Source organism: Schistocerca serialis, chromosome 12 (genome assembly GCF_023864345.2).
Source record: "Schistocerca serialis cubense isolate TAMUIC-IGC-003099 chromosome 12, iqSchSeri2.2, whole genome shotgun sequence".
Classification (NCBI taxonomy): Eukaryota; Metazoa; Arthropoda; class Insecta; order Orthoptera; family Acrididae; genus Schistocerca; species Schistocerca serialis.
Genome location: NC_064649.1, coordinates 20244713 through 20269708, shown reverse-complemented (window position 1 = coordinate 20269708; position 24996 = coordinate 20244713). Strand labels below are relative to the sequence as shown.

The following is a 24996-nucleotide window of genomic DNA, read 5'->3' as shown; positions in this document are numbered from 1 at the left end:
GGACAAAAACAGTTTATTGGAGCTCGAAATCGCTGGATGCACAGTAATACCCACGCTGCCATTTTACAGCCCTTGAGTGAGTGTACATTTTACCAATACGGTTTTCTTTTCTGTGTCATCAGTCATGTTCGATATGGTCGCCACGAATTCCTCTCCTGTGCCAAACTCTTCATCTCAGATTAGCACTTACAACCTACGTCCTCAGTTATTTGTATATTTTCCAGTCTCTGTCTTTACGTACTGTTTCTACCCTCTACAGCTCCTAGTATTATGGAAGTAATTCCCCGACGCCTTAACATATGTCCTATCATCCTGTCCGTTCTTCTCGTTGGCGTTTTCGATATGTTCCTTTCTTCACCGGCTCTGCGGAGAACCTCCTCATTCCTTATCAGTCCACCTGATTTTCAAAATTCTTCATAGAATCACATCTCAAAAGCTTCGATTCTTTGCTTTCCCACTGTGAATCATTAGCATACGATTGTGTGCTCCAGACGTACATTCGGCGAAATTTCGCCATCAGATTGAAAATGATACGTGATAGAAGCCTATTTCTTTTGGCTAGGTTAGTCTGCTGTTCATGTCATCCTTCCCTCGTCCGTAATGTGTTACTCTGTTTCCAAGCTGGCAGGGTTCCTTTACTTACACTACTGGCCATGAAAATTGCTACACCACGAAGATGACGTGCTACAGACGCGAAATTTAACCGACCGGAAAAAAGATGCTGTGATATGCAAATGATTATCTTTTCAGAGCATTCACGCAAGGTTGGCGCCGGTGGCGACACCTAAAACGTGCTGAAATGAGGAAAGTTTCCAATCGACTTCTCATACACAAACAGCGTTGCCTGGTGAAACGTTGTTGTGATGCCTCGTGTAAGAAGGAGAAATGCGTACCATCACGTTTCGGACTTTGATAAAGGTCGGATTGTCGCCTATCGCAGTTGCCGTTTACCGTATCGTGAAATTGCTGCTCGCGTTGGTCGAGATCCAGTGACTGTTAGCAGAATGTGGAATCGGTGGCTTCAGGAGGGTAATACGGAACGCCGAGCTGGATCCCAACGGCCTCGTATCACCAGCAGTCGAGATGACAGGCATCTTATCCGCATGGCTGTAACGGATCGTGCAGCCACGTCTCGATCCCTGAGTCAACAGATGGGGACGTTTGCAAGACGACAACCATCTGCACGAACAGTTCGACGACGTTTGCAGCAGCACGGACTATCAGCTTGGAGACCGTGGCTGCGGTTAGCCTTGACGCTGCTTCACAGACAGAAGCGCCTGCGATGGTGGTGTACTCAACGACGAACCTGGGTGCGCGAATGGCAAAACGTCATTTTTTCGGATGAATCCAGGTTCTGCTTACAGCATCATGATGGTCGCATCCGTGTTTGGCGACATCGCGGTGAACGCACATTTTATGCGTGTATTCGTCATCGCCATACTGACGTATCACAACGGCGTGATGGTATGGGGTGCCATTGGTTACACGTCTCGGTCACCTCTTGTTGGCATTGACGGCACTTCGAATAGTGGACATGACATTTCCGATGTGTTACTATCCGTGGCTCTACCCTTCATTCGATTCCTGCGAAATCCTACATTTCAGCTGGATAATGCACGACCGCATGTTGCAGGTCCTGTACGGGCCATTCTTGATATAGAAAATGTTCGAATGCTGCCCTGGCCAGCACATTCTCCATACTTCTCACCAATTCAAAATGTCTGGTCAATGGTGGCCGAGCAACTGGCTCGTTACAATGCGCCAGTCACTACTGTTGATGAACTGTTGTATCGTGTTGAAGCTGCATGGACAGCTGTACCTGTACACGCAATCCAAGCTCTGATTGACGCAATGCCCAGGTGTTTCATGGCCGTTATTACGGCCAGAGGTGATTGTTCTGGATACTGATTTCTCAAGATCTTTGCACCCAAATTGCATGAAAATGTAATCACATGTCAGTTCTAGTATAATATATTTGTCCAATGAATACCCGTGTATCATCTTCTTGGTGTAGCAATTTTAATGTCCAGTAGTGTAGTTCTACTTCATGTTGTTCAATAGTTTTGATGTGCAGCGCTAATACCATTTCTGTTACTTTGATTGCTTTCTTCGGTTTACTCTCACTACATATTCTGTTATCATTAGATTGTCCATTCCTTTCAATACATCCTACAGTTTTTCATTTTTACTGATGATAGGAAACTCATCAGCAAGTAGTGTCATTGATATCCTTTCACCTCGGATTTTAATTCTACTCTTGAACCTTTCTTTTATTTTGCCTCAGCTTCTTCGACGTCTAGATTGACCAGTAGGGGCAAAAGACTACATCTCTGTCTTACAGACTTTTTAATCTGTTCACTTCCTTCTTCGTCTTCCACACTTTTTATTCCCTCTTGGTTCTTGTATGCATTGTACGTTACCCGTCTTTCCCTATAACGTAGTCCGATTTTCTCAGATTTCCGAGCATCTTGCACCATTATGTATTATCGGACGCTTTCTCCAAGTCGGTAAATTCTATGAATGTGTCTCGATTTTTCTTTAGTCTTGCTTCCATTGTCAAACACAACGTCAGAATTGCTTCTCTGGTGCCCTTACCTTTCCTAAAGCCAAACCGACCGTCATCTAACACATACAGAATTCTCTTCTCCAGTCTTCTATCATTCTTGCCAGTAATTTCGATGCATGAGCTGTTAAGGGGAGGTTTACTATCTTTGGCCCGAAAGAGCATCTTGTTTGAGAATTTTTCTCTTGGGATGTGTTACAGATATCAATACCAAATTTGGTCAAAATGTTTATTGATATTTCCTCTACGAACTGGAATTTTTTCGACCGGAAATGTCGAAGAGCAAAGACGGAAGTGCCGTCGGAACGAAACAAAATTTCGATGTAGACCTCCACGCGCGGTATGTCACAGGTCAGCCGGCTCGTCTGAAATCAAAATTGAGTTGACGTTAGCGAATTATATAAGATTCTTTAGGAGTTGTACCCCGCTTAAGTTATTTGTACCATAGCAAACAAAGTGGCGACCATTTGAAAAAATAGGTTTTTTTCGTAGATTTTTCGACTTCGTCGGCCAAGTACAAATATTTATAGTTGATGGATCTGAATAAAAGTGGTACAACTCCTAGACAATTTAGTTAGCTTCGTCGGAAACAAAGAATCACGCCAATCGGTTAAGTACATTTGAAGTTACCATACCGCACGATTAAAGAAAAAAGTCATTTCGAGAAAAACGCGTTTGAAGTTTTGACTACATATCAATGCAACATTATGCACCATACGTTCAATCTGCTATTCCGCGTCCATAAACTAGTCCTTCCTCTTCGTCACAGAGGGCGTTCTGCTCGATCTGGGCCATCCTGCGCTGCTCCAGAGCCGCTCGTACGGCCGGTAACAAGCGGTTTTCGGCCGCTTGAATCCTGTGCTCCTCCGAATGCTTGGCGAACTGTGTCGAATAGAGTCCCACGGTGAAGTCCATCGTTGTCATGGTCTTCAGAATTGCTGAACGCCCTTTGTTGAAGCTGCTCACTGCCAGGAAAGTCGCAATCTTCACAGTCTTCGCACCAGAATGCAAATGCTTTGGGGGCTAACTTCCAAACACACGCGTTCAAACTTTCATTTGAATTTTGTGTGTTTCCTCCCAAGCACCGGTACAATAACTCATGCTCCGAAAGAAAAAGAACTGGTACCTGAAAAAGGCTGATTTCAGGCAGGTGCATTTTTTTGTTCAACCGTGAATAACAAACATTTCCGTTCCGCATTAGGAAAAACCGTTTCAGGTGTGGATTCTAAACACTTTTATGGATCCAAAAACGCAATTAAAAAAAATCGATTTTTTGAACCAAAAGATAGTAAACCTCCCCTTAAGCTGATTGTGCGACACTTCTAGCATTTATCTGTCTTTGCCATCTTGTGAATTCATGGATTGCATTGCGAAAGTTTGATGATATTCTGCAAGTCTCTTAGATTCTACACACCAACTTGAAAAGTAGCTTTGTCACCAGTTTCCTCAGTGACTTTGGAAATTCCGAAGAAAATTTAGGTATGCGTTCTACCACTTTTGATCATAGTCTTCCAAAGGCCTGTTAAACTCTGTAATACTGGATCCCCTATGTCTTCAGTATCGAATCCAAATTCTTCTTCTATGAAGTCATGAGACAAAACTTCCTCGTAGACGCTTTCACTGTACTCTTTCCACCTACGAGCCCCCTCTTCAGCGCTTAACCGTAGAATTCCATTCCACTCTTAATGTCGATGGCCTTGACTTTAATTTCAACGATGGTCGTTTTGACTTCTCTGTGTGCTGACTTAGTCCTTGCGACTGCCATTCCTTTATCGAGATCTTCACACTTTTCTGGCAGCCATTTCACTTTGGCTTCCTGTTTCTTCTTTTATACAATGTTTTTCCGCATTTACTTTCATGTGACTATGTCTGTCGGATCAGCATCTGGAATCGCCTGTTTCAGAGACGTTCATTCGTCTTCGGCTGAACTGGCTTTTGAGGTATTCATTATTGTAATATCTGCCAGCCGCGGTTGCCGTGCGGTTCTGGCGCTGCAGTCCGGAACCGCGGGACTGCTACGGTCGCAGGTTCGAATCCTGCCTCGGGCATGGGTGTGTGTGATGTCCTTAGGTTAGTTAGGTTTAAGTAGTTCTAAGTTCTAGGGGACTTATGACCTAAGATGTTGAGTCCCATAGTGCTCAGAGCCATTATTGTAATATCTACATGCTCAGAGCACTTCAAACGCGTCTCATCTTCCACGAGTACTGCAGTGTTTCCGCAATGATTATCTCGGACAGGCCTGTTAAACTTCAGCCTACCCTTCATCATCTCTAAATTGTAATCCGAATTTGTACCTGCTCCTGGATACGCCTTACAATCCAATATCTGATTTCGGAATCTCTGCCTGGTCGTAATCATACCTTATCTCCAGGAATTTTTCTTGCACCTTAGTCTCTTTTGTCTTCTCTGCGCAGCTATTTGTGAGAATAACCTCGCGTGGGGTCCAGAGATTCGTATTTAAGTTCTCCGTGCATCTGTCTTCGGCTTTGGAGTGATATTGCCGACCTGTTACTGTAGTAACACTGCCCCCCCCCCCCCCTGTTTTGCTTCAATTCTTTGATCGAGTTAGCTGATATGAACCCAAAGCACTGGAGAAATTCTCCAGAATGCATTGACATTTGCCCGTAACATCGTGCTAGAATGATATAAAGTGGTTAAGTTTCCAATATGAAGAGGAGTTTATATTTTGGTTGCTGGCTGCAGTGCTTTATGCGCGTGTCTTTGCACCAGGCATCAGAAATTGTCTGGGCAACGTGAGAAGGTATCCGGAAACGCAAGTAGGGCAAGCACTCTTTGGCGGGGAATCCTAACTATGCGTGAGATAGAGACAGTGGTTATTCCAGAACGCTTCTTCGTTACAGGTCTGTGCTTTGTACTTAATACGAATTGTTCATAGCAGGCTACGGCTAAAGTAGGGCTGTGTATTAATATTCAGTTGCGCACTGATCTGACAGAGTGCCCTCCTTCACTATATTTGCATGTGTTTCACCACGTTGTCGTTGTTTAGGTTCCTTAGTAAACGCCCTTAGTGTATAAAAGCTCGGGTTCTCATACACTTTATTCGTTTCCTCATCGCTACATTTCCGGCTGATCGTTTGGGTTATTTCGTGCTCGGGCAGTAATGCATTCGCCGTAAGTAACAGTATAGACACCAATCAACACAAGATTTAAGTACAGTTTATTCGAAACACTTCATTTACTCCGCATTTCTGCATGCAAGAAAGACGCTTTGCAACTTCATAATATAGTGTCGTGTGTGGTTTCTATTAGATTAGATCAAATCAAATTACATTCGATGCCCTGTTCGTTCCATAAGCCCATACCAAACACGTCTATGAAGATGTGGAACGTATGAAAAAAACTATTACGTATTTAGTAAAAAATTTTCTAATATTCTTTCTGTTAATCCTGATATATATGGCAGGCAAGTGAACATATCCGTCGTACTTTTGGGCTCTTGTGACAATGTATTTACTTCTACATATCACTAACAGCAACAACTGTACTCTTTTCTTGAATATAAAACCCAAACACTTTGCGGGAAAGAAGTTTTTAGTCGAACTAGAATACTTTTGTGATACGTTTGAAACGTTAAAGTAGTTGAATATCACCTTGCAATCAAGAAACATGACGAATATAAAATTGAAATATTTCAGCTTTTAGATTAGAATTACAGCTGTAGAAAAGAGAAATCGAAGAAGACGATATTGAATATTATTTTCCCCTGTTGGTCCACTCTGTAAACTGTAATTATTGTTTTTTTATGGGAACGTGAAGTCAGTTTTGAAGATCACATTTCGCGCCTTATCGAATGATAAAAAATGTCTTCAAATAAGCGATGCCAAAGAATTCCCATGGATTCGAGACCCATGCGGTAGTCAAAGCTACATCTGAATTTATGTCCTTAGGAAGAGAATATGTTGTCGAGTTGTCCTGAGACAATATACTCAAGAGCAAATTGGCGGTGTGGTAATTCATGATTTACGCCTGTTAGTGAAAGATGAACATCTGCTACTCAGAGGTAAAGCTCAACGAACATTAATTCCATTTACGAGATCCTGATCGCGTGGAGGTGGCTTTTCGGCAGTCGCTTTATTAAAGAGTGCACAAGATAAATGAGGAAGAAGTAGTAAGGGGAGCCGTATCCGGGTCTGATTCAGAGATATGAGTTGTTGTGTGACGAATAACGACGTTGTAAAGGTTATGTTTTAAGCAGATAATAGTAATTTTGGTAATATTTTGGATGTCACACGGGAAAGCAAAGCTTCTATAGCATCTGGGTAACAGTGGGCAATATCTCTGCCAATCTGCGCTGTGAGAGACTGTTAGCAGTTAGCAGAATCATTGCTAGTGAGTGGAGTGCAGTCCGAGAGAGAGAGAGAGAGAGAGAGAGAGAGAGAGTTGTATCTTGTGATGTGTTTAGGCAGTGCTGCGTGTCGGCAGTAACTTTCTTGTATTATTTTTCATTTATGGAGAGCTATTTTGAAAATTCATTTAGAAGGCTTCAAAACTTACGGTAATAGCGCATTTGCCGAGACCTCCGAGCATAGTAACTAATTTTATCAGGGATTTAGAACTGGAGATTTTTAATGATAACGCTACAGTGTGTGATGTACTAATTTTTCTTCAAAGATGGATGACATATGTGTTTGTAAGAAAGTAAAGAAAATTTTTTCAGGTACTTTCCACTATCAATGTAAAGTAAATTTTTAATATTTCACGTGTTAAAATATTTCGTCTTAGTGATGTAAAATTTTGTTAATACTGTTACTTTATTGTTTTCCATCAATCAATATTCGTCTCTTTACTTCAGGCTCCGCATATATAATTTTACTTTCCGCAGTTTCTCAGTAACAGAACTTTAATTCACAGTGATCATTACAATAATGAGATTTATTAGCACTGAAGCTTTGTGGATGTGTCTATATTTTAAAGCACGCATTGCAAATTGCGTTGCAGGTAGTTTAAATTTTTATTTTGTAACTGGCATAGCAAAAGCAGCTGGAGTAGTTTGGAGATAGCAGCAGCACAGCATTTATTTATTGTGCAAAGTGGTAGGCCATTTACATGTGATACAATTAATATTTCGACAGTGATGTAACTTTGAGTCAGGGACTTTTTCGTAGTTTATATTTCATATTTTTCTCGCAGTTAGATTCAAAAATGGTTCAAATGGCTCTGAACTGTATGGGACATAACATCTGAGGTCACCAGTCCCCTAGAACTTAGAACTACTTAAACCTAACTAACCTAAGGACATCACACACATCCATGCCCGGGGCAGGATTCGAACCTGCGACGTAGCGGTTGGGCGGTTCCAGACTGAAGCGCCTAGAACCGCTCGGCCACAGCGGCCGGCTGTTAGGTTCCTTGAATTATTGCTAACACGACTGTTTTCTATAATTTAACACAACAGACTGTACTCCCGCCAGGAACATTGCAATAAACAGTTTAATGTATCATTTTTGATTAGCTCTTACATTGCTGATCACTTTTCAAAAATTACGAGATTACTTATGAACTTAAATACGAGCTTAACTGTTTCTCTAATCACGCGTTCAACTTAACATTACCGTACAGACAAAATTCCAGTAACTGTATCTATACATTACCATATAAAAAAAGGAATCAGCCACTTTAAACATCACACGTCTGTGTAATAATAGAGGGTTCGCCAGCGAAACGAGAGGATTTTAGGTACTGATGGGGATGAAGGTTACTGGTCGTCAGAATCGCCTAACGCTGATCGAGAGGTCACGTGAGAGGAAATTTTAAAAATGGTCAGAGTATGGTGAAAATGAACAGTCTTTTCGACGACGTGAGTAATCAACTTGTTTCGTTACATACAGCGATCCGAACGTGGAAAGACTATCTCAACCGAAATGGATAGACATGTAAAAAAAAAGAAACCTTACAAACTGGTCTACTAAAGAGACTGCCTACACTACGCTTTTCCTTTCTCTTCTGGAGTATTCCTAACGGTATAGAATCCTCACCAGATAGAATTGACGAAGGATATAGACAAAATCTAAAGAAGGGCAGCTCCTTTTGTTTCACTGCGAAATAGGGGAGACAACGTCGCGAATCCGATCAACGAGTTGGAGTGGCCATTATTAAAACAAAGGCGTTTTTCGTTGCGGCAAGATCTTCTCGTGAAATGTCCATCAACTTTCTCCTCAGAGTGTGAAAATACTCTGTCGGCGACCGCCTACATAGGGAAAAATGGTCATCATAATAAAATAAGAGAAATCAGAGCTCGCACGGAAAGATTTATGCATTCGTTTTTGCCACTTGCTGTTAGTTGAATGGTACAGAAACAGCTTGGAGCTGGTTCGACGGACACACTGGCAGGCAGTTAATTGTGAATTGCGCAGTAATCATGTTGATGTAGATGCAGAGGTGGGGCAAGTGAACCAAAGACTGCGATTTATTGGCAGAACACTTACAAAATTTTTTGCGAAATTTCTGGGAACTTCTATAGGACCTAATAGCTGAGGTCATCGGTCCCTGAGCTTACACACTACTAAATCTAACTTAAACTAACTTACGCTAAGGACAACACACACACCCATGCCCGAGGCAGGACTCGAACCTCCGACGTGGGGAGCCGCGTGAACCGTAACATAGCGCCCTAGACCGCGCACCTACCCCGCGCGGCAGAACACTTAGAGACTGTCTACACTACGCTTGGCTCCCTCTGCCTATTGTGCGGTGTGGGATTCGCATCAGATAGGACTGAAATAGGGGAGAGAGTGCCATACATATGATATGCGAACCGAGAAGCAATCATTAAATCAAAGGTATTTTTAGTTTCGGCGAGATTTTTTCAAGAATCTTCAATTTGCAACTTTCTCCTCCGAATATGGAAGTACCTTGTCGACACCCACCTAAATAGGGAGACATGATCATCGTAATAAAATAAGAGAAAGCAGAGCTTGCAGGGAAGGATTTAAGGGGACCACACCCTGCCAATCTAACCCATGTTAATTTAGGCAAGTATTTGACCCATTTCTTAAAAGCTATTTGATGCAGGACCTTAATATTTTTACTGTATGTTACGTGATGCTAATAGAGTCAACTGTACTAAAATCTACTTTATCCATTTGAAAGTTTTTAAGAAATACTGTTTTAAATTTATTAAGAAAAAATTTTAAGTTTTTTCTGCAGAAAATATTTTTTGTGAACTTCCTAATGCGTGTAATACCAGAGGTGCATGCCGGGATGGTTCCTTTCAAAGGGCACGGCCGACTTCCTTCCCCATCCTTCCCTAATCCGATGAGACCGATGACCTCGCTGTCTGGTCTCCTTCCCCAAACCAACCAACCAACCAGAGGTGCATGTAGTATCAGAGGTGGCTTTTTATGTAATGCAGATTCTCTGAAAATTTTATTCATTTATCTATGATAGTTTCTGATATAATGGGGCATATGTACTGAAAACTTCAGTTTGCGGTAAATTGACTTTAAAGAAAAAACTTTTGAAATTTGTTACTTAAAGTTAATTAAAAATGTCCTGCAGCATATGATGGCCCTTCTTTGGCCTCTACCAGGTCTTCCAGCTTGTTTTTCACCTTACTGGATGTTTGTCTTGCTTTCTTGGCCACATTAGATGCAGACCGCAGCATCCGCTATCCTCATTTTATTGCAATGTTGCAGCGCAGTGCTCATATTTTCACCAGGATTAATTCCCAGCTTTTTCAGTACGAAACTCTTTCCAGTATTACCACAACTGAATGTAATAACAGCATCATGAACTCTTAGTTTCATTGTATCCATGCCTACAAATACAGTTTTAGGAAGGCGGTTCCAAATTATGCTGTTGAAACATTCGTTTGGGTTCTGTGTCTGCCCATGCAGACATTTCCTTAGAAGGTCAGTATGAGCCAAGTCTCTGAAAATAGGTTTAATTGCTGTAATAACAGCAGCAGGAAGAGAATGCTGGTGAGAATAAGATTCTCCAGTTGCCTGAGCCCTATTGTATTTGCACCACGAATTTTCTCCTGATGGACACAATCCATGACATGGCTTATCATTAGTAGAGGACTTATGGAAGAATATGGCCCAAACATGGCTCTTCATTGCCTCCAGATTATCTTTATTTCTCCTAATTGCCTGCAAGTTTTCTATTTCAGTTTTAGTTTAAAAATGGCTCTGAGCACTATGGGACTTAACTTCTGAGGTCATCAGTCCCCTAGAACTTAGAACTACTTATACCTAATCAACATAAGGACATCACACACATCCATGCCCAAGGCAGGATTCGAATCTGCGACCGTCGCGGTCGCGCGGTTCCAGACTGCAGCGCCTAGAGGAGCTCGGCCACTCCGGGCGGCTGAGTTTTAGTTAACCGGCCCTGTCCGGTCAACAATTTTCCATCTTCTAATTTTTTTTCCTCTCATATCAACAGTCAATTTTCTCAGCTTTGTTCCCAAACGTTTTTGAACATTGCCTACACATTCTATTTTGATAGTAGTGGCATCTCCATTTGGCTTGGAGTTGACAGTGGGTGGGGTGACAGTGGGTGACAGAAAAGTGGGCGTGGCAGATAAACACACGTGGTGGGAAATTGCCCTTTAAATGCTTGAAATATTTTTTTTACAGCAAAATCCTTTTTAGAGTACGTAAATAAAACCTTAATCTGTCGAAATATGATGGAAACCGAAAATCGATTCTTTTTTCGACCTGGACCACTGTGTGGTCCCCTTAAGCGTTCCTTTTTCCCGCACTCCGTTGCAAAGTGGAAAGGTAGAGAAATAGTGAAGCGGAGGTTCGTTGAAGTATCTGACAGGCACCTGACGGTGAACTGCAGAGTAGTCATGTAGATGTATGTGGATGAGGTGCCACTTCGCGCCTTCTTAATATTCCGGTCGCGGGATGCACTTCCATCCTGAGGACTGCGCGGCGGACCAAGTTAAGCAAGTTATTCTGATGGACTCCGGGGCTTGGGCAACACGGAGGGGAGTTGCAGTTTCCTTCACAGTCTCCCCTGCAACATGACAGAGAGCGCTGTCCCACTGTAAAGTCGTCGGCACACGGGACGAGTTTAGCTAAAGCTGACATGGCTCTCTACGAGTTTTGTGAAGTCACTTCTTGCCATTCGGGGGCAACGAAACATACGGGAGCTGCAAAGAGCTTCGTGTTACTTCCTACGAATACAGGGACGGATTCCTGACAGGAAATTTTGAGAGAAATGTCCTGTGAACACGTGTCCGGGAATGCATCGCTGCCACGGTATACGGCGCTGACGAATGACGGTTCCTCTGACCACATGTCGTGTGTTCCTTGTGTGTTGCAGCCTGTGCGATTGACGCAGCAGAATGGTCCGGCATTCATGCCGTAAACAAGCCGAGATGGTGTTTGTGTACTGCCAAGCAGATGGAAGCGGCTGAGAGGCAGCACGGCTGCACCAAAACAAGTACCCACATGGACACTAACCACATCGCACAGCATTTCAGGCCCTTTTTCGACGTTTGTGAGGTCATGGGACCTTTCAGACAGACTAAGTTGCAGGGAGATGGCGGAAAGGATATCTACAAGATTTTCAGAGGAACCCTAGTAAAAGCTATCAAGTGCCCACCAAAACGTTACAAAATGGCTCTGAGCACTATGGGACTCAACTTTTGAGGTCATCAGTCCCCTAGAACTTAGAACTACTTAAACCTAACCAACCTAAGGACATCGCACACATCTATGCCCGAAGCGGGATTCGAACCTACGACCGTAACGGTCTCGCGTTTCCAAACTGTAGCGCCTAGAACCGCTCGGCCAATCCGGCCAGCACCGCGTTACAAGCAGAAGTGCGATTATGTGCATCCTGCATGGCAACTGCTACACTACTGGCCATTAAAATTGCTACACCACGAAGATGTACTACAGACGCGAAATTTAACCGACAGGAAGAAGATGCTGTGATATGCAAATGATTAGCTTTTCAGAGCATTCACACAACGTTGGCGCCGGTGGCGACACCTACAACGTGCTGACGTGAGGAAAGCTTCCAACCGATCTCTCATACACAAACACCAGTTGACCGGCGTTGCCTGGTGAAACGTTGTGAAGCCTCGTGTAAGGAGGAGAAATGCGTACCATCACGTTTCCGACTTTGATAAAGGTCGGATTGTAGCCCATCACGATTGCGCTGTATCGTATCGCGACATTGCTGCTCGCGTTGGTCGAGATCCAATGACTGTTAGCAGAGTACGGAATCGGTGGGTTCAGGAGGGTAATACGGAACGCCGTGCTGGATCCCAACGGCCTCGTATCACTAGCAGTCGAGATGACAGGCATCTTATCCGCACGGCTGTAACGGATCGTGCAGCCACGTCTCGATCCCTGAGTCAACAGATGGGGACGTTTGCAAGACAACAACCATCTGCACCAACCGTTCAACGGCGTTTGCAGCAGCATGGACTATCAGATCGGAGACCGTGGCTGCGGTTACCTTTGACGCTGCATCACAGACAGGAGCGCCTGCGATGGTGTACACAACGTCGAACCTGGGTGCACGAATGGCAAAACGTCATTTTTTTTGGATGAATCCAGGTTCTGTTTACAGCATCATGATGGTCGCATCCGTGTTTGGCGACATCGCGGTGAACGCACATTGGAAGCGTGTATTCGTCATCGCCATACTGGCGTATCATCCGGCGTGATGGTATGGGGAGCCATTGGTTAACGTCTCGGTCACCTCTTGTCTGCATTGACGGCACTTTGCACAGTGGACGTTACATTTCAGATGTTTTACGACCCGTGGCTCTACCCTTCATTCGATCCCTGTGAAACCCTACATTTCAGCCGGATAATGCACGACCGCATGCTGCAGGTGCTCTACGGGCTTTTCTTGACACAGAAAAAGTTCGACTGCTGCCCTGGCCAGCACATTCTCCAGATCTATCACCAATTGAAAACGTCTGTTCAATGGTGACCGAGCAACTGGCTCGTCACAATACGCCAGTGACTACTCTTGATGAACTGTGGTATCGTGTTGAAGTTGCATGGGCAGCTGTACCTGAACACGCTATCCAACCTCTGTTTGACTCAATGCCCAGGAGTATCAGGGCCGTTATTACGGCCAGAGGTGGTTGTGCTGGGTACTGATTTCTCAGGATCTTTGCACAAAATTACGTGAAAATGTAATCACATGTCAGTTCTAGTATATTTGTCCAATGAATACCCATTTATCATCTGCATTTCTTCTTGGTGTAGCAATTTTAATGGACAGTAATGTACTATCGCCTGCAACGAATTGAACATCTGTTATGACGTGGATGCGATGCAGCTCTGTATAGTGTTCTGGAACGATTTGTTGTCGTTGCACGCACACCGTCCATTTTCAGAAACGTCTTCATAGAACCTCTCTTCTTTCACTTCCAGCTAGGAATCCGCCTCGGCAGTTTGTCGATTTTATTAATATCCACTCCGTATAGTGTCTGTTACGCAAGAGCGCGGTTGGCATTACACACAGACCGTAGAACATATAGCCTTACTTCTTTCACAGCCCAAGAGAGGGAACGTATGTCCTTCATACAATATCCACCAAAAATTACTTTACTCTAGACTCTTCATGAGACGAAGAAGAAAAGACGTGAGTGCAGTTTCTACCTCGTGTTTTGAGACTGTGTTTCTCTGCAGCCACCCTGAAGATCTCAAAATGAGTCATGCCGCGTCGTCTAGATATATGGAGAAATTAGTCATTTGTACAAAAGAGGATGACACGCCATAAACTGGTTAAAACATGGGTGACTTCAGAACGTGAGAAAATCGGTAAAGTGACTCGAGAAATGTAAAAAATGATTATTAACGTATTTTTCGGGTAACTCATTCTTGACACTGAGTGAAGCGCAAGAAAAATTAACTTTGTGACAGCTGTTCAACTCAAATTCGACGCGTTTGGAGGTCTCTTCAATGTGAATAGATGAAGGAGATGGTTTCGAGCACGCCTCTGAGAGCCAAGAATTTATCTACGCTGCGGATATTTGGACTTGTTGTTAATTGTAACTGCATTTATGGTTTGTTCTTATATGATGTATCACCTTTTGTCTTGTTGCTAAATTCATTTTTCTACTGATTAAATCGATCCATGGGAGAATCATGAAAACGTGTCGTTCTTGTTAGGATTTGTTATAACTAAATGCCAGTTAATAACATTTCAGCGATTGAAACCTTTAGAAAATCGCAACATAAATTACGAGGTAGTTAGAGCCAGTTTTTCATCAGAGCGCAGTCGTTTGAAGCGGCACGTTATTGAACTGAGAGTTATTTGGCAGGCAGTTGTGTCGTGCTGTAAACGAATTTTTTTCCCCTTCGCGTTTTCTAAAAGACTGTGTTACTTTCCCGTGAAATTAATAGAAATAATTTCTGTAATATTTTATGTTATGTAAATACACTGAAGAGCCAAAGAAACTGGTACACCTGCGTAATATCGTGTGAAACCCCCGCGAGCACGCAGAAGTGCCGCAACACGACGTAGCATGGAGTGGAATGATGTCTGAAGTAGTGCTAACTGACTCCATGCCCCGTTCACGGCTGTCCATAAATCCGTAAGAGTACGAGGGGGTGGAGACCTCTTCTGAACAGCACGCTGCAAGGCATCCCAGACATGCTCAATAATGTTCACGTCGGGGGAGTCTGGTGTCGAGCGGAAGTGTTTAAACTCAGAAGAGTGTTCCTGGAGTCACTCTGTAGCAATTCTGGACGTGTGGGCTGTCGCATTGTCCTGCTAAAATTGCCCCAGTCCGTCGGAATGCACAATCGACATGAATGGGTGCAGGTCATCACACAGGATGCTTACGTACGTGTCACATGTCAGACACGTATCTCGACGTATCAGGTGTCCCATAACACTCCAACTGCCCACACGCCTCACACTACTATAGAGCCTTCCCGAGCTTGAACAGTCCCCTGGTGACATGCAGGGCTCATAAATTCACGAGGTTGTCTCCATACCTGTACACGTCCACGGGCTCGAAGCAATTTTAAACGCGACTTTTCATTAACCGTACGGAAAAACACTAGCCCAATGTGCGTGAACTATTTTAGTGGGCGTTGGTTTGCTGACGATTCTGATGAGAATAATCGTATCACACTAACACGTTGTCACGTATAACTTCCCTATTCGTAATTAATCACATACCCTTTACAGCATTTTCTTCTGTTGATACTAACCTATGGTCGTCTAACCAGAAATTCTTCTTTCCATTCTAGACCACCGCCCTCCACTATAGAATATATCGAAGAAATAAATGAGGACGTTGGGTAGAAGCTACAAGTGCTGCTCTGACGTGAAGAGACTGTACAGGTGAGGACTTCGTGACTAGCAGCAGAAGACTGGTCGAAAAAAAAAAGCACTTTGCAGAGGTTCGCGGAAAGGAGATGCACATGTGATGCATAAATCTGAAGGACAGTTCTGATGTAGATGTTTTATTCTCCCTAAAACGCTTCGCGAATAAATTAATGTTTTAATACTGAGACAAAGCTGTAAGTCACCGTTTGCTTTCCAACTCTTCTGTAGCAGAATTTCTGTTCTCCGCAAAACTCTGGACGCAGATATCAGGGCAGTGATAATCACCGATATCCCATTTTACCCGGCCCTACCTCATTCGTACCCCCCCCCCCCCTTCACAAATCCTATCCCACCAATTGTGCTACGTAATTGGATCAGTCAGGAACGCCGAAAGCTCCAGGCTTTATTTATACGTCGCGGGGTGAATGGCCTCTAACACGTGTCCTGCAAATGTCACATAATTAACAATTTGATCACTGCCGTGAGGGCTCCGCAAACAATGCTATTCATTTATTTGATTCCGAGTTTATTCCCGGCGCTCATTAACGAGAATCAGTAATTGAACCTCTCCCTTCACCTCTTCCAAAAAAAAAAAAAAAAAAAAAAGGTCGGCATCTTTCTGTGTACACCGCTATTGATTCCTTCTTACAATCTACCATACTTCTAATACGCTTATTTCACAAAAATTGTCGAAGGGAGATATCTGTATGCATAAACCTAGGTATCTGTGGGTGTGTATAATGTTACTTATAATCCGTCTTGGTTGCAAAAACGTTTATTCACATGTGAATAAACTTTTTGTTTTGCAATCAAGACGGATTATAAGTAACATTGTTTAGCCAGTGACTGCGGTATCCCATCAGACATTACGTCTGTTTTTGTAAATGATGCGTATAAGTTTGAAACTCAATTTTTAGCGCTTTCTTTCAACTTGTCTTTGTCAGAATAACACTTTTGCCCATTTACTTGCTGATAAGTTTCCACTCTCAACTAGAATGGAAGTTACTCGATGAAGTTTGAACCCTTCCCGGAGGAACATCCGCAACTGAACATCATAACAGGGAAACTACGACTTCGATTGTAAGAATTTTTTAAAATAAATGATTATTAATAGAGACCCTCAGCTGCTGACAGGTGTTGCTGACATACCTTGATGGGGACAGCTGAAAATGTGTGCCCTACCGGGATACGAACCCAGAATCTCTTGCTTACATGGCAGACGCTCTATCCATCTGAGCTACTCAGGGCACAGATTAATAGCGCGACTGCAGGGACTTATCCCTTGCACGCTTCCCGTGAAACCCACATTCCCAACCGTCCACAATCTACATACGTAATGTTCCTAGTGGATGGGCACTGTATCTATTAGGAACATTACATATGTAGATGGTAGACAGTTGGGAATGTGGGTTTCACGGGAAGCGTGCAAGGGTTAAGTCCCTGCAGTCGCGCTATTCATCTGTGCCCTCGGTGGCTCAGATGGACGTACTAGCTTCAGCGGTACATATACTAAAATTCCAACGATACAAAGAACATTAGCATGGCCGCTGCGCAAGGATGACACGCAAAATCGTGAAGCGTTCCGCAGTCTAGACACACGACGAGGCCCATACAACGGGCCTAAAGTGAATTTGCGACAGCTTGTTTAATAGAAGTGGCAAAACTTTATGGTTATGCATAAAGTTTTATAAAGTTGACTTAGGACATGGCTTGTTTTAGGCAAACATTTAAATAATATTTTATGTAAGTACTACACGTAGCATCCTGTAGGATGACCATATCTAATATAATTTACTAGCACATTATAATATTAACTTTTTGCAGGTTCTGAAGAAGACTTTATTACTAACGTTGAAACCTAGGTAAACGATAAAGTTAACCTGCAACTGTAGGCTGTATATTCTTATATAAACAATATCAGTTGCTGTCGCTGCATATAAATGTTAAAAATAGGCAAAAATGGTATATGCACTGTAACTGTTCGTTGTACATTTTTGACATGGTTTTCGTATCTTCGGAAATACCATTTTTATGTTAGGACCATATGAAAACGGGTCTCAGCCAGAAACTAGTCATCGAATGAATGAAAACAAAGTAAAATTTGCAACCTTTGACCTGATTTTTCGGTTTACTGATTAGCAGAAGTTGCCCAGCGACATTTACTCTAGCAGGCAGCAAGTTCGTAAAGTATGGGACGAACACCAGGACACTTACACTTTGTGCCGCGCCGCGGTGGACGAGCACGGGACGCGGTGTAGCAATGGCGAGCGCAGAGCACAGAGGAGCGAACACGAATGGGGAAGGAAACTGGTAAACCAGAGTGGCAAAAGTGCTGCCATCTGTTGACGGGCAGAGCAACGCGAGGCCAACAGGCCCGGCCGCTCACAATCTGAATTAGTATGAAGATGGTATCTGTTCTTTCGGACATGTCAGAAAGAACAGATACCATTTTAACATAGTTAAGGTTAACCGGCCATTGACCTTCTTCTTCTGTGCTGGATTCACATGCATTGCCCGCACTCCTTTGGGACTCGGTAGAATTGTCTGTCGCGAGTAATGAGTGTAATGGACAGGGGCACTACGAATGTAGTGTGTGGACATTAAGTTGGGAATGTGCGTCTCACGGGGAGAGAGCAATGGATAAATCCCTGCACTCGCAGAGACTGTGCCTTCGTTCGCTCAGATGGATAGAGCGTCTGCCAAGTAAGCAGGAGATCCCGGGTTCGAGTCCCGGTCGGGGCACACATTTTCAGCTGTCCCCGTTGATGTATATCAACGCCTTTCGACAGCGTAGGGTCTTAATTCAATTATAATTTCATTTGAATTAGTGATTTACATGCAAAACGAAAACAAGTTACTGAAAAGTTGCATGTGAAGCGTTAAGAGTGGCAAAGGAACATATTGGAACAGGGGCAGTACAGAACGGTGTAAAACGTCTAACTGGGAGACGGGGTCTTGAAGCTAATGTGTAAAACCGTATAGGTGAACGATTTTTTTTTTCTTTTCAGCGAGCGGGATGCAAATTTTAATTTAGTGAGAGCGCATAAGCCGACGTGGAATAACCTGCCGTACTCATGAGCTGAAACAAGATACACATGTGTCACTCCTATTTTTGAAAAAAAACCTTCCTACTACGCAAAATGGAAGGTAACTAAACCTTAAAGTTCTCACCGTCAAGAAGCCCTATACTATTCAACAGCTTAGCAGCAGTATCAATAAAGCGACACATTAAAATAGGAGCAATACAACAAGGTAATAAAACTTCTAATCAAAGGCCAGAGAGCAACAAGATTCAAAATGGCTCTGAGCACTATGGGACTTAACATCTGAGGTCATCAGTCCCCTAGAACTTAGAAGTACTTAAACCTAACTAACCTGAGGACATCACACACATCCATGCCCGAGGCAGGATTCGAGCCTGCGACCGTAGCGGTGGCGCGGTTCCAGACTGAAGCGCCTAGAACCGCTCGGCCACAGCGCCCAACACTCAACAAGGATCCCTCAGAACATGTCCTACCAACCGATCCCTTCTTCTAGTCAAGTTGTGCCACAAACTCCTCCTCTAGCCAATTCTATTCAATACCTCCTCATTAGTTATATGATCTACCCATCTAATCTTCAGCATTCTTCTGTAGCACCACATTTCGAAAGCTTCTATTCTCTTCTTGTCCAAACTATTTATCGTCCACGTTTCACTTCCATACATGGCTACACTGAATACAAATACTTTCAGAAACGACTTCATGACACTTAAATCTATACTCGATGTTAACAAATTTCTCTTCTTCAGAAACGCTTTTCTTGCCATTGCCAATCTACATTTTATATCCTATCTACTTCGAACATCATCAGTTATTTTGCTCCCCAAATAGTAAAACTCCTTTACTACTTTAAGAGTCTCATTTCCTAATCTAATTCCCTCAGCATCACCCAACTTAATTCGACTACATTCCATTATCCTCGTTTTGCTTTTGTTGATGTTCATCTTATATCCTCCTTTCAAGACACTGTCCATTCCGTTCAACTGCTCTTCCAAGTCCTTTGCTGTCTCTGACAGAATTACAATGTCATCGGCGAACCTGAAAGTTTTTATTTCTTCTCCATGGATTTTAATACCTACACCGAATTTTTCTTTTGTTTCGTTTACTGCTTGCTCAATATACAGACTGAATAACATCGGGGATAAGCTACAACCCTTCCCAACCACTGCTTCCCTTTCATGCCCCTCGATTCTTATAACTGCCATCTGGTTTCTGCACAAATTGTAAATAGCCTTTCGCTCCCTGTATTTTACCCCTGCCACCTTCAGAATTTGGAAGAGAGTATTCCAGTCAACTTTGTCAAACCATTTAGAAGCACAGAAGTAATAGATTTGAACCTCATGCATGATGCGGCAGTTTTTCACACATCTCATTGTCGATCACGTCATATCTCTTGAAGTATTATACACTCCTGGAAATGGAAAAAAGAACACATTGACACCGGTGTGTCAGACCCACCACACTTGCTCCGGACACTGCGAGAGGGCTGTACAAGCAATGATCACACGCACGGCACAGCGGACACACCAGGAACCGCGGTGTTGGCCGTCGAATGGCGCTAGCTGCGCAGCATTTGTGCACCGCCGCCGTCAGTGTCAGCCAGTTTGCCGTGGGATACGGAGCTCCATCGCAGTCTTTAACACTGGTAGCATGCCGCGACAGCGTGAACGTGAACCGTATGAGCAGTTGTCGGACTTTGAGCGAGGGCGTATAGTGGGCATGCGGGAGGCCGGGTGGACGTACCGCCGAATTGCTCAACACGTGGGGCGTGAGGTCTCCACAGTACATCGATGTTGTCGCCAGTGGTCGGCGGAAGGTGCACGTGCCCGTCGACCTGGGACCGGACCGCAGCGACGCACGGATGCACGCCAAGACCGTAGGATCCTACGCAGTGCCGTAGGGGACCGCACCGCCACTTCCCAGCAAATTAGGGACACTGTTGCTCCTGGGGTATCGGCGAGGACCATTCGCAACCGTCTCCATGAAGCTGGGCTACGGTCCCGCACACCGTTAGGCCGTCTTCCGCTCACGCCCCAACATCGTGCAGCCCGCCTCCAGTGGTGTCGCGACAGGCGTGAATGGAGGGACGAATGGAGACGTGTCGTCTTCAGCGATGAGAGTCGCTTCTGCCTTGGTGCCAATGATGGTCGTATGCGTGTTTGGCGCCGTGCAGGTGAGCGCCACAATCAGGACTGCATACGACCGAGGCACACAGGGCCAACACCCGGCATCATGGTGTGGGGAGCGATCTCCTACACTGGCCGTACACCACTGGTGATCGTCGAGGGGACACTGAATAGTGCACGGTACATCCAAACCGTCATCGAACCCATCGTTCTACCATTCCTAGACCGGCAAGGGAACTTGCTGTTCCAACAGGACAATGCACGTCCGCATGTATCCTGTGCCACCCAACGTGCTCTAGAAGGTGTAAGTCAACTACCCTGGCCAGCAAGATCTCCGGATCTGTCCCCCATTGAGCATGTTTGGGACTGGATGAAGCGTCGTCTCACGCGGTCTGCACGTCCAGCACGAACGCTGGTCCAAATGAGGCGCCAGGTGGAAATGGCATGGCAAGCCGTTCCACAGGACAACATCCAGCATCTCTACGATCGTCTCCATGGGAGAATAGCAGCCTGCATTGCTGCGAAAGGTGGATACACACTGTACTAGTGCCGACATTCTGTATGCTCTGTTGCCTGTGTCTATGTGCCTGTGGTTCTGTCAGTATGATCATGTGATGTATCTGACCCCAGGAATGTGTCAATAAAGTTTCCCCTTCCTGGGACAATGAATTCACGGTGTTCTTATTTCAATTTCCAGGAGTGTAGTTAAGTGGCTGCTATCCCCACTGCGATTGTTGCCTGACAGTGAGGGATATGTACTTTTATGGTATGTATGGATTACGTAACGCGTATAGTACTGTTTAGTGTGAAGAATATTCCATTAAACCATCAGAAGAAATAATAATTTCGAGAAAGCTTACACGTGCGATACAGATCAGCTTCGCTGTGCGTGGGTGTCAACGGATTCGCGAGTTACCGAGCGAGAAGGCACTGCAGTCGGGACCCTGGGCTCACGTTCATGCCATCTTGATTTAGGTTTTTCGTGATTTCCCTAAATTCCTCCACGCAAATGCCGTAATACATCCCTTGAAAAGGACTCGTCCGATACCCTTCCCCACGCTTTGATGAATATGATCTTGTGTTCCGTGTCTTAATGACATCGCTGTCAACGAGAGTTAGACTCTAATTTACCTCCCGTCGTTCCGGGTTTGTTGTCCATACTGTAGCTGTCTCTCCATTACGTTTTCCTGATTCCGTTGTCTTACATATTTGTAAGCGGCTGACGGTTGTGTAAGTCCTAAATTTCAGTAGGAAAATAACAAAAAAAAGTACAGTCGTAAGAGTATCATACGTCCTTTAGACTAAACAGTAGGTCGGCGTTATGGCAACAGAAATATCGGAGCGGGAATAAGTGTTTACCGGTGGTGGTGAAGGCACAGCCCACTTTTCCGTTTGCTCTGATTTCACGGTGTCACACTAAAAGTGGAAAACAATTATAACAATGGAAAAATAAATATCCGAAACGAGGTTTTCGGCTGAATTGCAGCGAAAATGTGTTTAATTAGCACTCCCGCCCCCTGGTGGCTACATGAGTCACGGCTTAATTGCCTGTCGCTTGTTAATAGGACATGCGAAATATAATCCGCATAAAAAAAAGAAAAAAAGGAAAAAAAAACATGTTTTCGGATACTCTTTTCTCCGTCGATGGCGGTGCTAAATTGTAAGCGAGACTAGGTTGTGTGTGTGTGTGTGTGTGTGTGTGTGTGTGTGGAGGGGAGGGGGGGGGGCAGAAGAGGGTTGCTAGTGTGTGTAAGGTGAGCAATAGCGATTTGTCGTAATTACAATCAATTAGTCGTAGATTGACGACATAGGATTTGCTTTAAACTCGAACGCTATACCCGCAGTGGCTTTATTAATTGATTGTTATGTTCGTCAATACAGTACGTCAATTTAGCATACCACTTCTTTTCTTGTTCTGTGAAGCACTTCTTCCGTTCTTGTTACCAACTTAATACACCAATTTTTTTTTAAAGTCGAAACCACCCTACATCTACAACTATACTCCGCAAGCCACCTAGATGTGTGTGGCGGAAGGCACTTCGTGTACTAGTGTCAATTGCACCCATATCCTCGTCCAATCACGAGTGGAAGAACGATTACCGCTAAGCCTTTGTGTGGGCTCGAATACCTCTACAATTTTATCTTCGCGGTCTTTACGGGAGATATATGTAGGAGCAAGAAATATATTTGTTGACTCTTTTACGAGCGTATGCTCTCGGAATAATAACAGTAGACCAGACCATGATGCAGAAAGCCTGTGTTGTACCGCCTGCCGCTGGAATTGGCTGGGGATCACCTTGACGCTTTCACGTTTACTAAATGCATCCGTAACGAATCGTGCAGCTCTTCTTCTGCTCTATTTGGTTCAAATGGCTCTGAGCACTATGGGACTTAACTTCTGAGGTCATCAATCCCCTAGAACTTAGAACTACTTAAACCTAACTAACCTAAGGACATCACACACATCCATACCCGAGGCAGGATTCGAACCTGCGACCGTAGCGGTAGCGCGGTTCCCGACTGAACTCCTCTATTTCTTCTATCTGTCCTATCAGGTATGGGTACCAGACTGAGGAGCAGTATTCAAGTCGAATGAGTGTTCTTTAAGCTACGTGATTTGTCAATGGACTACATATCCTGAGGATTCCATACTGAATCTTTGTCTGGGATCTGCCGTATCCGCGATTGGATTTACGTGGTTATTCCATTTCTAGTCCCTCCGTGCGCATACTCCTAGATATTTTACGGAGGAAACGCCTTCCAGAGATTGTTCTGCAAGCGTGCAACCATAAAATAACTTGTACGTAATACGCTACATTTGTTTATGGTGAGGGTCAGTTGCCAGTCCACGCACGAAACGTCGATTGTCTGCAGGTGTTCCTCCATTTCGCTACAATTTTCTGCCGTTGCGACTTCTTTATACACATCAGTATCATTCACAAAAAGCTTTATGGAACTTTTGATGTTGTCTGTTGTGTGGCGGCCGGTGTGGCCGAGTGGTTCTAGGCGCTACAGTCTGGAATCGCGAGACCGCTACGGTCGCAGGTTCGAATCCTGCCTCGGGCATGGATGTGTGTGATGTCCTTAGGTTAGTTGGGTTTAAGTAGTTCTAAGTTCTAGGGGACTGATGACCTCAGAAGTTAAATCCCATAGTGCTCAGAGCCACTTGAACCATTTTGTCTGTTGTGTAATATATACATATTGTGAAAACAGTCCCTATATATATATACAGAGTGATTTTTTCCACCGTGTACGAACTTTTGGAAGATACGGAACAGAAAAGGTCTAATGAATTTATGTCTAGAAACGCATGGTTTCCGTACTAGAGACCATTTATTCAATCATGGGTTGTTACAGAGACTACGGTCTAATACGCGCTGTACCATGCAGCGACAGTTGAAGTATGTGGTCAAAATGCTTTCCGTGTGCCTCGATGGCTGGCATGCACGCGCCGTAGATTGTACTGTCGCACACGTTCACATCGGCCAGGCTGCATCTAAGCAGTGTCAAACGCAACATGAATACGGTGCTCCAGTGTCCCCACATCTGGAATGGGCTCTGCATACACGATACTTTTCGAGATGGCCCCATAACCAGAAATCGCACGGGTGGAGATCCTGTGAACGAGCAACTCATGCAGCTGGACCCCCTGTCCGATCGCTCGACCAGGGAAGACAAGATTGAGACGCGTTCGGACGTTCATGGCGAAGTGGGCTGGAGCACCATCATGTAGCAGCGACATAAGCCTCCGAATCATCAGTGGCATTTGCTCCAGCAGGAGAACCAAAGTCACCCGCAAGAAACGCCGAAAGTTCCGGCCTGTTAGGCGACGTGGAAGGAAGACTGGTCACAAAATACGGCCGCCAATCGTCCCAGCCCACACATTCCGGCTGCACTGATGCCGATGATTCGCTGTCATCTTACCATGGGGGTCCTGCGTACTATCCCACAGATGGCCATTATCAAAGGTGAAGATACCACTCTG

The 24996-nt window shown here is 44.3% G+C and overlaps 1 protein-coding gene and 1 non-coding gene across 2 annotated transcripts in view; one reads left to right on the top strand and one right to left on the bottom strand.

The window, feature by feature from the left end:
- The window catches only part of LOC126428158 (neuropeptide F-like), a 637092-nt gene that overhangs the window by 293343 nt on the left and 318753 nt on the right, over positions 1-24996 (bottom strand). The window lies entirely within an intron of this gene.
- LOC126428555 (U6 spliceosomal RNA) lies at positions 17330-17436 on the top strand. The gene has a single exon (XR_007576845.1). It is a non-coding gene; the product is annotated as a U6 spliceosomal RNA (small nuclear RNA).